Genomic DNA, 12,737 nt, shown 5'->3' on the forward strand with positions numbered 1-12,737 from the left:
GAACAAGGTTGATCAGGAGGAGGATGGGATTCAACGCTGGTGATACTCTATATGAGGTATACCTTATATCTTAGGATGTAGCACATTAAAAAGAACATTGAATTAATACTAGAAACACAGTGTAAACACTCTACAACTAAGAGTCACAGCCTTTTACAAAACTTCAAGATTTACTGCAATTACATAATGGTACACAAATAACCCGCACATAGAAGAGAGGAGCTTACGACGTTGTTTCGGTCCGACTTGGACCATTTACCACCCCCGCGGCCCGGTCCCAGATCAGGCCTCTTGGTTGCCAACCTGATTGATCAGGCTGTTGGTATCCGTCACCCTCAGTCCAACGTATGTAGTACAGCTCAGCAGAGGAATTTGTCGAGTTCTCTTGGTAATTCTCCTTATGCATGAAGGGATAGTGTTCAAGAGTTATGGTCTCTTTACACTTACTGTGTTCTCTCCCATTGTACTTATCGCTTCCCTACTTTTCATCAGAGGTTTCTTGCACCGTCTACGAAGACTTGATTTCGCATGCACTAATTTTGCTGTGCAGGCCTGGGACTAATCCCTCCAGCATCTTCCAGGTGTAGATTTTGAGGTATCTTTCTCGCCTACATTCTAAGAAATACAGTTTGAGGGACTTAATGCGCTCTCAGTAATTTAACTGCCAGACTTCTTTTATATAAGTTTCTGAAGGTTCTCTGCACATTTCCCAGTTCTGCAATTTTGTCTGCTTTATCAGTGACTTGGCATCAATTTTTGAAGGTTATACAATCGATTATTTTCCTTGTAGTTGCAATAAGGACATTGTTGAGCTCCTTAAACGTAAGATATGACATCATCACTCCTTGGTCTCTCATCAGACTTATAGCCTGTTGAGTGATTTGCGTTTGTCTTGTATTCTGTTTCAGGTTTAATTAGTGTTGTCTGCAAAGAATGATACAGTGCTATAGTTTATGTCACTGTCTGTCAGCCATGAAAATGAGACAGAGAAGTAGGACAAGTACAGTGCCTTGTGGAACAGAACTTTTCACTGTAGTAACCCTAAATATAAGTCTTACTCTTTGGGTTCTATTTATTAGTGTTAAATATCCACCTGTTCACCTTTCCAGTTATTCTTTATGAACAAATTTTGTGTGCAATTACCCCATGGTCGCACATGTCAAAGGTTTCTGCAAAGTCAGTGTACACTACATCTGAATATTGATTGTCTTCTGGTGTATCCAAGACCAAGTCATAATGATCCAATAACTGTGAGAGGTAGGAGTGACATGTTCTGAACCCATGTTGACCTGGGTTGTGTAACTGCTGCAATTCCATGGCAATCTTGTTTTTTAAAACCTTTTCAAAAATTTTAGTAAGGGACGTCAGTAGTATTAGTCTAGTTTATCGTAACTGCTTTACTGCCACCTTTGTGGAGTTAGGCAATATCAGTCGTTTTCAATGCTAGAATGACTCCATAGAATATTTAAGGGACGTGATAATATTTGATGAATATGGAGCTCTATGAGCTTGGGCCTCAGGCGGAGTGCATGAGCATGCAATCAGTGACTTCTATGAACTCAAGTGGTTTTAAGGTTATATCAGAGATTATTTAGATGTCTGTAGCATTTTTGCAACTCGTTAATAGATAACTCATTTGGGTTGTCAGTCTTCAAGCTGGTCAGTGACTCACTGAACAGATTTGCACTGGGACTTAAGTATTTAATCAAAGACCCAGTAACAGGTGTTTCTGACCTGGATTTTTCTAACAAAAAGTATTCTGAATTTCTCTCTATTTCACTTATGGCTTTTTACTCCCTGTCTCTTCTGGACTCTATGATGCAATCTGAGCTTGACACTTTCCATTTCTTTCGCCAGTGTTACTTATCGTTCTTCAGAAAGTCTACTGCCTTGAGAAGCTCTGCTATTCGTAGTCTTCGCTTATATGTAGCGTCAAATTTTAGTGATATCAGTAGGCACCAGCTGATTTTCACTGTATAAGTCTAAATTGGAGTATCAGTACCGGCAAAAAAATTGGTATCGTCCCATGACTATTTTCTAGTCTAGTCGGTTCTGCATTTTGCAGGCATAAGGTGAATTTGTTGTAAAGGCTTAATAGTTCAATAGAGTAAGACCGTTCATCCGAAATAGTTCCTGGGATTCTTTCTGCTATTACAGTCTTTACTACATTCTTCCATATTACGTGTCGTAAACTGAAGTCTCCAAGCAATAGAATATTTGGAGCTGGGTTTATGTTTTCAAGACAGTACACAATTTTGAACAGTTGGTCTTTGAAATGCAGGGAAGTTACATTTGGTGGTTTGAATCCGAGTGTAATAACTAGGGTGGGAGTATGTGCAGGTCTTGGAATGACATACTCCTGTAGTCAGAAGAGAGAACGGCATTTCTCTGGCAAGTCATATTGGCACTTTTTATTTCCTTTTTTTCAGCTGGTCCATATCTGCAAATTCCCCAGGCGTAGTACCTACTCGTTTAGAGTAAATATAATTGACTCATGTGCTACTGAAACTGTCAGTACTAGGGCTGGAGGTCGTGGGAAATACTGTATTGGTTACCTGTGAGTCTGCAATCATGTAAGAGCCGTCGGCTGAAATTTGAATACAATTATTGAAACCTCTCTTTCACATTCCCTCTCTGAGGTAGTCGCCCCCAATTTTTTGGGGGAGAGGGGGTTTCCAGTTTTCTGTATCTGCTTTTTCCTCCCATTCTTTATAAATCCCTGATTGACTATCCGTGAGAAGCCCTGTCTCTTCCTGGCTACTATTCAGCACAGTCTTCGGTACTTTTGTGAATCCTGTACGAAGCTCCACATCCTTTTGCAAATCTAGAAGTACCTCTTTCGACGGTAAGGAAAAGAGAATGATAAAGGGATGGAAAGGTAAAAGATGGAAGGGATAAGAGAAGGGCAGTCAGACAGGGGAGAGTGAGATGGGAGAGGAAGAGGCAAGGAAAGAGATGAGTGAGAGGGACAGGTGAGAAAAGAGATGAGTGAGAGGGAGGGGTGAGAGAGATGAGTAAGAGGGAGAGGTGAGAAATGAGATGAGTGAGAGGAAGGGGTGAGAGAGTAGGGGTGAGTAAGGGGCAAGAGATGAGTGAGAGGGAGGGGTGAGAGAGATGAGTAAGAGGGAGAGGTGAGAAATGAGATGAGTGAGAGGAAGGGGTGAGAGAGTAGGGGTGAGTAAGGGGCAAGAGAGGGGAGGGATGAGTGAGGGGATAGGTGAAATAGTGAAGATGTGAGAGAAGGGAGGGTTGAGATAGGGAGTGAGAGAGATGGAAGAAATAGGAATCGAGACAGATGGGTGAAACAGGAAGTGAGACAGGTGAAACAGGGAGTGAGAGATGGGTGAAAGAAAAAGTAAGAGAGGAGAGGTGAGTTAAAAGGGGTGAGAAAGGGAAGGGGCTGATAGTGAGTAGGTAAGAAGGAAGAATGAGAGTGAAGGATTAAAGAGGGGAATGGTGAGAGTGGATGGGAAAAACGAGGAAGGAGAATGGGGAGGGGCTAAGAGTAAAGACCGTTACGCAGCAGTGGGTGACGGCGGCGACGGCGATGGCGGCGGCGGCGGCGGCGGCGGCGGCAGCGGTGGCGACAGCGGCAGCGGCGACGACGGCGGTAGCGGCGGCGGCCAAGCCCACATGACGCCTCACTCACACCGGAAACGATCCCATGTCAACAATTAGCCATGACACTGAGCCATCCAGCCTGCCACTACTAGCCTTCCCACACAGCCCTCTCTCACAATGAGCCATCCAACCTGCCACTACTAGCCTTCCCACACAGCCCTCTCTCACACTGAGCTATCCAGCCTGCCACTACTAGCCTTCCCACACAGCCCTCTCTCACACTGAGCTATCCAGCCTGCCACTACTAGCCTTCCCACACAGCCCTCTCTCACACTGAGCCATCCTGCCTGCCACTACTAGCCTTCCCACTCAGCCCTCTCTCACACTGAGCCATCCAACCAGCCATTACTAGCCTTCACACTCAGCCCTCTCTCACACTGAGCCATCCAACCTGTCACTACTAGCCTTCCCACTCAGCCCTCTCTCACACTGAACCATCCAGCCTGCCACTACTAGCCTTCCCACTCAGCCCTCTCCCACAATGAGACATCCAGCCTGCCACTAATAGCCTTCCCGCTCAGCCCTCTCCCACACTGAGTCATCCAGCCAGTCACTACTAGCCTTCCCACTCAGCCCTCTCCCACAATGAGCCATTCAGCCTGCCACTACTAGCCTTCCCACTCAGCCCTCTCTCACACAGATCAATTAATCTCTTGAGTTTCTGTCTCCATGTGGGTTATTATAGAGCACTGTCCCCAGTAGTAGTTTCAAATCCTGCTGACTGCGATCTTTCTTTATATATACATTATTGTAACCACGAACGAATGGTATTGATCAACATCAACACTGCGCTAGCCAAGGATCCGAACCCATGTTGTACTGGCCAGACATTGTGAGAGAACCCACAGGACCACCTTTCTTCGTAGGACATACCCCCGAAGCTCCGGAACTAACCTTGTTGCAAACCTTTGCACTTTCTCTAATTTCTTGACGTGCTTGATCAATTGTGGGTTCCAAACTGGTGCTGCATACTCCAGTATGGGCCTGACGTATACGGTGTACAGTGTCTTGAACGATTCCTTACTAAGGTATCGGAACGATATTCTCAGGTTTGCCAGGCGCCCATATGCTGCAGCAGTTATCTGGTTGATGTGTGCTCCGGAGACGTGCTCGGTCTTATACTCACCCCTACATCTCTCTCCTTGAGCGAGGTTTGCAATCTTTGGCCACCTAGCCTATACACCGTCTGCGGTCTTCTTTGCCCTTCCCCGATCTTTATGACTTTGCATTTGGCAGGGTTAAATTCGAGAAGCCAACTGTTGAACCAGGTGTCCAGCCTGTCCAGGCCTCTTTGAAGTCCTACCTGATCCTCATCTGATTTAAATATCCTCATTAACTTCATATCATCTGCAAACAGGGACACTTCTGAGTCTATCCCTTCCATCATGTCATTCACATATACCAGAAATAGCACTGGTCCTAGGACCAACCCCTGCTAGACCCCGCTCGTCAGAGGTGCCCACTGTGATATCTTATCACGTACCATGACTTATTGCTGCCTCCCTGTCAGGTATTCTCCACTGCAGTGCCCTTCCTGTTATATGCGCCTGATCCTCTAGCTACTGCACTAATCTCCTGTGAGAAACTGTGTCGAAAGCCTTCCTGCAGTCCAAGAAGATGGAATCAACCCACCCCTCTCTCTCTCTCTCTCATGTGTGTGTGTGTGTGTGTGTGTGTGTGTGTGTGTGTGTGTGTGTGTGTGTGTGTGTGTGTGTGTGTGTGTGTGTGTGTGTGGGGTGTGCGCGCGCGCGACTGTAGCCAGGAGGAGGCGACAGGCCCACTCTGCGCTATTCTGAGAAAAAACTTCCCCTCACTCTTTCAGTTGCAACCTTGCAACACTGTATAGCTTCTGATGACGCACTGAGAAGTGCGAAAGTACTTGAGCCAAAGATTTCCACCCCCCTGTGGCTTGTTTTGCATAGTTAAGATCGCCTGTCTGCGATTGTTTGCATTATATATATATATATATATATATATATATATATATATATATATATATATATATATATAATAATATATATATCTATATATATATATATATTTATATATTGTTGTGTATCTTTATATGTATATGCTTCTAAACTGTTGTATTCTGAGCACCTCTGCAAACACAGTGATAATGTGTGAGTGTGGTGAAAGTGTTGAATGATGATGAAAGTATTTTCTTTTTGGGGATTTTCTTTCTCTTTTGGGTCACCCTGCCTCAGTGGGGAGACGGCCGACTTGTTGAATATATATATATATATATATATATATATATATATATATATATATATATATATATATATATATATATATATATATATATATATATATATGTATATATATACCTACAAACAAGTGGTATTGATCAATAACAACACTGCGACTAGCCAAGTAGTCGAACCCATGCTGCTTTGTCCTGCCTCATGGTGGGCGAAAGCTAATGACGCCTTAATCCACGGGACCACACAATCCTTAAGAGTAGCGCATCCAGCAGAACTGGATGTTGTACTCGCTACCCAAGGACATACGTTGGTGTGGATGACTCAGCTTAAAAAACACATATAAGTATAATTATGTGCTTGTCACTGTCTCTGTAGGATAGGCTATATTGAGAGATAGTAATTCCCTAGTAATAGTAACTCTAGTTCTGCTGGAAAGAAACCTTTGAAGTCTGTATAGTTATTGAACCCATCCAGTGTGAGGGTATATAACAGGGGAAATATCGTTAGCCTTTGTTCCCACAATAAAGCTTTTATATATTAGAATAGAGCAGCTGAACACTGCGAGTGTTCCCACATTATAGCTATCATACAGAATACAGATACTCACACACTCCGAATATTCCCACAGTGCAACTACACAGAATAGAGCACACTGCGGGTGATTCTACAATGCAACTATCATACAGAATAGAGAAAGAAGGAAGCTTTGAGATTTGAAGGAAATTTGGCCTGGTAAATCAGTTGGTCATCTTGGCAAGAAAAATAAATACAATACACACACAAGAACGCCAAAGGTAAAAACAAGTACCACATATACACCTAGCACGAACAAAACAACAATCCACGTCAATTAAAACTTCCATTAAAATACAAAGTGAAAATACTCTGGTAAAAGTTACCGGAGGTCCCTACAGGAACTCTGATAATTATATAAACCACGACTACAGCAAAAATATGGAAGCTGAAGACAGTTAAAGTGTGTTACACAGTCAGCTGCACGCCATAAGTCAGAAAGAGAGAGACAGGAGTACCTGTAAACAGGTGGCTATGAGAGAGGTGTGTCCGCCAGATCCTCAGTAGACGAGACTTCTCTAGATGTTATTTAACACGCTTGTTAGAATTTAATCAAGGGGTTTCTGTTCCTTGTGATCTCCAAATGCATCTGGGAGAGTGGCAAAAGTGAGGTTCTATTAGTGCTTCCCCTTGAGTGACGGTGGAAATAAATGGTATAATATACCGGCACAATGGAAATATAAACACTTAAGCAGTATAATGTCATCCTTTACTGACAACGTTTCGCCCTTGGGTGGCGTATGTTCCTCTAGAGTCTAGGACTTGACAGACAAACGATCATATCTTCCTTGTTTCTTCGATTTCCAGGCTGAAAACTTTTATGGATAAGTAGTCTTATTGAGAAGGGATTGAACATCGTTTCCGATAAGTTCAATAAATGATCGTTCATTTATAACTGGTTGTGAATACAGATTAGTATAAATAATGATGGAAGAGAGTTTCATTCCGCGTTTGAAAATGATCCCAGAGTGCAGTTTCATTATTGTCTGCGAAGGTTCAAAGAGGACAGACTGATGAAAGTAATCACATCTCAAGAGCCCGAATTAGACCATGATTGAGCGGGCGATCAAACGTTGATCCAGTTCTAGAAAGTAGCCCTTACTGAAGAATTCAAGAATTCAAGAATTTGCGTATCTCTTGCAAGATACGCGAAAGCGTTACTACCTGCTACCTGCAGCGTTACTACGAAGCTACCTGCAAAAAAAAAAATCAAGCGTAGAGTACACATATGGGAGAGGAAGTAAGAAGATACTGGCAGTAAAATATGAAGACATTTCCGGAAGGAAGTGTCCTTTCCTAAAGGACCTCCACCAGGAAGTATGCCAACGAAGACGTGCTTGGGGAAACTCAGTGACATCCATAGCATCAGACTGAAGGAGACTGTTCTCGAAAGGTTTCCCCTTTTGAAAGAGGAACTGGATTTCAGGATTTGATGATTATTACCATCCCCGCTTTGAAGGACCTCGTCACCTCATCCCTCACAACAAAGTTCCTCTCAGACGACTCCAAAACACTTGCAAAAGAAGGCTATCATTTGTCGATGTGAAACAGCAAATAATCGCAAAAATAGCAATGTTTTCTGTTGCAAAGCACGGATTCCAAGAAAAACGCCAGGAAGCAACATGTCCTCATTTAACATCATACTGTTTTCTGCGGCTCACTGGAAAACTTTCTTTACATCCGACTGAAGATTCAGTGTCCTCAACGGATGACACCCATGCAAATCCCAGTGACATCTCCGTCTATGCCGAATATGAGGATGAGGAAAAGGATGGGGGTGATTACTGTACCTTGTGGAACAGAGCTTTTCTGACTTACTTTGTTTACTATTACTCTTTGTGTTTTCTTGAATTGAAAGTTAAAGATCCATTTGCGCACTTCCACAGTTATTCAATTAGCACGCATTTTGCACACTATTACACCATGCTTGCACTTGTCAAAGGCTTCTGCAAAGTCTGCGTATACTATATCTGCATTTGCTTTGTCCTCAATGCTTCCAAGACCATGTCATAGTGGTCCAGTAGTTGCGAGAGGCAGGGGTGACTGGCTCTGAACCTACGTTGCCCTAGGTTGTGCAACTGCTGGGAGTCCAAATGGTCGGCGATCTTGCTTCTAAGAACGCTTTCAAAAATTCTTATGATGTGGGACGTTAGAGCTATCTGTCTATAATTCTTTGCTGTGGCTTTACTGCCACCTTTGTGGAGTAAGGCAACATCCTTTCTTTTTAATGACCGTGGGATGCCCCCTGTGTCAAGACTCCCTCTCCACAGCATAAAACATGCGATAAGAGATTCTTGCGGTTCTTGATGAACACGAATTCCACCAGTCTCAGCCTGAGGAAAAATGCATGGGCATGTTGTCAATTTTTTTTTTTATGTCAAAGTCAAGTAGTGTTAGGGTTATGTTACAAATTTTGGAGATGCTGGCAAGATTTTAGATTTTGTCGTTTACCACAAATGCAATAATCTCCCACCTCCTTTTATCCGTCTAGCAGATCCAAAAACACTTCCCTGTTTTTATACCATCGCTAGTGGTGGTAGAGATATCAATGCATAAGACATGACATCATCCACGACAGACTTAAAAAGTTTGTTACACTGTAGACAGGTTTTGGTCACGATTGATATTATTCCTGTGATGCGACTAGTCAAACTTATACTTTCAGTTTACCTGACATCAATTAATAACAATTTATCGTAACCCCTGGCAACATTTGGCTGCCATCTAGACATTTGCGGATTTGGGCGGTTTCACTGCCTCCCCATCTACTGTATATGTTACGTTGTTTCACATGACTACTGCAACTGTTATGTTGCTTCACAATGACTAGTGCAACTGTTATGTTGCTTCACAATGACTACTGCAACTGTTATGTTGCTTCACAATGACTACTGCAACTGTTATGTTGCTTCACAATGACTACTGCAACTGTTATGTTGCTTCACAATGACTACTGCAACTGTTATGTTGCTTCACAATGAGTACTGCAACTATTATGATGCTTCACAATGACTACTGCAACTATTATGATGCTTCACAATGACTACTGCAACTGTTATGTTGCTTCACAATGACTACTGCAACTGTTATGTTGCTTCACAATGACTACTGCAACTGTTATGTTGGTTCACAATGACTACTGCAACTGTTATGTTGCTTCACAATGACTACTGCAACTATTATGATGCTTCACAATGACTACTGCAACTATTATGATGCTTCACAATGACTACTGCAACTATTATGATGCTTCACAATGACTACTGCAACTATTATGATGCTTCACAATGACTACTGCAACTGTTATGTTGCTTCACAATGACTACTGCAACTGTTATGTTGCTTCACAATGACTACTGCAACTGTTATGTTGCTTCACAATGACTACTGCAACTGTTATGTTGCTTCACAATGACTACTGCAACTGTTATGTTGCTTCACAATGACTACTGCAACTGTTATGTTGCTTCACAATGACTACTGCAACTATTATGATGCTTCACAATGACTACTGCAACTATTATGATGCTTCACAATGACTACTGCAACTATTATGATGCTTCACAATGACTACTGCAACTATTATGATGCTTCACAATGACTACTGCAACTGTTATGTTGCTTCACAATGACTACTGCAACTGTTATGTTGCTTCACAATGACTACTGCAACTGTTATGTTGCTTCACAATGACTACTGCAACTGTTATGTTGCTTCACAATGACTACTGCAACTATTATGATGCTTCACAATGACTACTGCAACTATTATGATGCTTCACAATGACTACTGCAACTGTTATGTTGCTTCACAATGACTACTGCAACTGTTATGTTGCTTCACAATGACTACTGCAACTATTATGTTGCTTCACAATGACTACTGCAACTGTTATGTTGCTTCACAATGACTACTGCAACTATTATGTTGCTTCACAATGACTACTGCTACTGTTATGTTGCTTCACAATGACTACTGCAACTGTTATGTTGCTTCACAATGATTACTGCAACTATTATGATGCTTCACAATGACTACTGCCACTATTATGTTGTTTCACAATGACTACTGCAACTGTTATGTTGCTTCACAATGACTACTGCAACTGTTATGTTGCTTCACAATGACTACTGCCACTATTATGATGCTTCACAATGACTACTGCAACTATTATGATGCTTCACAATGACTACTGCAACTGTTATGTTGCTTCACAATGACTACTGCAACTGTTATGTTGCTTCACAATGACTACTGCAACTATTATGTTGCTTCACAATGACTACTGCAACTGTTATGTTGCTTCACAATGACTACTGCAACTATTATGTTGCTTCACAATGACTACTGCAACTGTTATGTTGCTTCACAATGACTACTGCAACTGTTATGTTGCTTCACAATGACTACTGCAACTATTATGATGCTTCACAATGACTACTGCCACTATTATGTTGCTTCACAATGACTACTGCAACTGTTATGTTGCTTCACAATGACTACTGCAACTGTTATGTTGCTTCACAATGACTACTGCAACTGTTATGTTGCTTCACAATGACTACTGCAACTGTTATGTTGCTTCACAATGACTACTGCCACTATTATGATGCTTCACAATGACTACTGCAACTATTATGATGCTTCACAATGACTACTGCAACTGTTATGTTGCTTCACAATGACTACTGCAACTGTTATGTTGCTTCACAATGACTACTGCAACTGTTATGTTGCTTCACAATGACTACTGCAACTGTTATGTTGCTTCACAATGACTACTGCCACTATTATGATGCTTCACAATGACTACTGCCACTATTATGATGCTTCACAATGACTACTGCAACTATTATGATGCTTCACAATGACTACTGCCACTATTATGATGCTTCACAATGACTACTGCAACTATTATGATGCTTCACAATGACTACTGCAACTATTATGATGCTTCACAATGACTACTGCCACTATTATGATGCTTCACAATGACTACTGCCACTATTATGATGCTTCACAATGACTACTGCAACTATTATGATGCTTCACAAAGACTACTGCAACTATTATGATGCTTCACAATGACTACTGCAACTGTTATGTTGCTTCACAATGACTACTGCAACTATTATGATGCTTCACAATGACTACTGCAACTATTATGATGCTTCACAATGACTACTGCCACTATTATGATGCTTCACAATGACTACTGCAACTATTATGATGCTTCACAATGACTACTGCAACTATTATTATGCTTCACAATGACTACTGCAACTATTATGATGCTTCACAATGACTACTGCAACTATTATTATGCTTCACAATGACTACTGCAACTATTATGATGCTTCACAATGACTACTGCCACTATTATGATGCTTCACAATGACTACTGCAACTATTATTATGCTTCACAATGACTACTGCAACTATTATGATGCTTCACAATGACTACTGCCACTATTATGATGCTTCACAATGACTACTGCCACTATTATGATGCTTCACAATGACTACTGCAACTATTATTATGCTTCACAATGACTACTGCCACTATTATGATGCTTCACAATGACTACTGCAACTATTATGATGCTTCACAATGACTACTGCCACTATTATGATGCTTCACAATGACTACTGCAACTATTATTATGCTTCACAATGACTACTGCAACTATTATGATGCTTCACAATGACTACTGCCACTATTATTATGCTTCACAATGACTACTGCCACTATTATGATGCTTCACAATGACTACTGCAACTATTATGATGCTTCACAATGACTACTGCCACTATTATTATGCTTCACAATGACTACTGCCACTATTATGATGCTTCACAATGACTACTGCAACTATTATGATGCTTCACAATGACTACTGCAACTATTATTATGCTTCACAATGACTACTGCAACTATTATGATGCTTCACAATGACTACTGCCACTATTATGATGCTTCACAATGACTACTGCAACTATTATGATGCTTCACAATGACTACTGCCACTATTATGATGCTTCACAATGACTACTGCAACTATTATGATGCTTCACAATGACTACTGCAACTGTTATGTTGCTTCACAATGACTACTGCAACTGTTATGTTGCTTCACAATGACTACTGCAACTGTTATGTTGCTTCACAATGACTACTGCAACTGTTATGTTGCTTCACAATGACTACTGCAACTGTTATGTTGCTTCACAATGACTACTGCAACTGTTATGTTGCTTCACAATGACTACTGCAACTATTATGATGCTTCACAATGACTACTGCAACTATTATGATGCTTCACAATGACTACTGC

This window comes from Cherax quadricarinatus, chromosome 19 (genome assembly GCF_038502225.1).
Source record: "Cherax quadricarinatus isolate ZL_2023a chromosome 19, ASM3850222v1, whole genome shotgun sequence".
Taxonomy (NCBI): Eukaryota; Metazoa; Arthropoda; class Malacostraca; order Decapoda; family Parastacidae; genus Cherax; species Cherax quadricarinatus.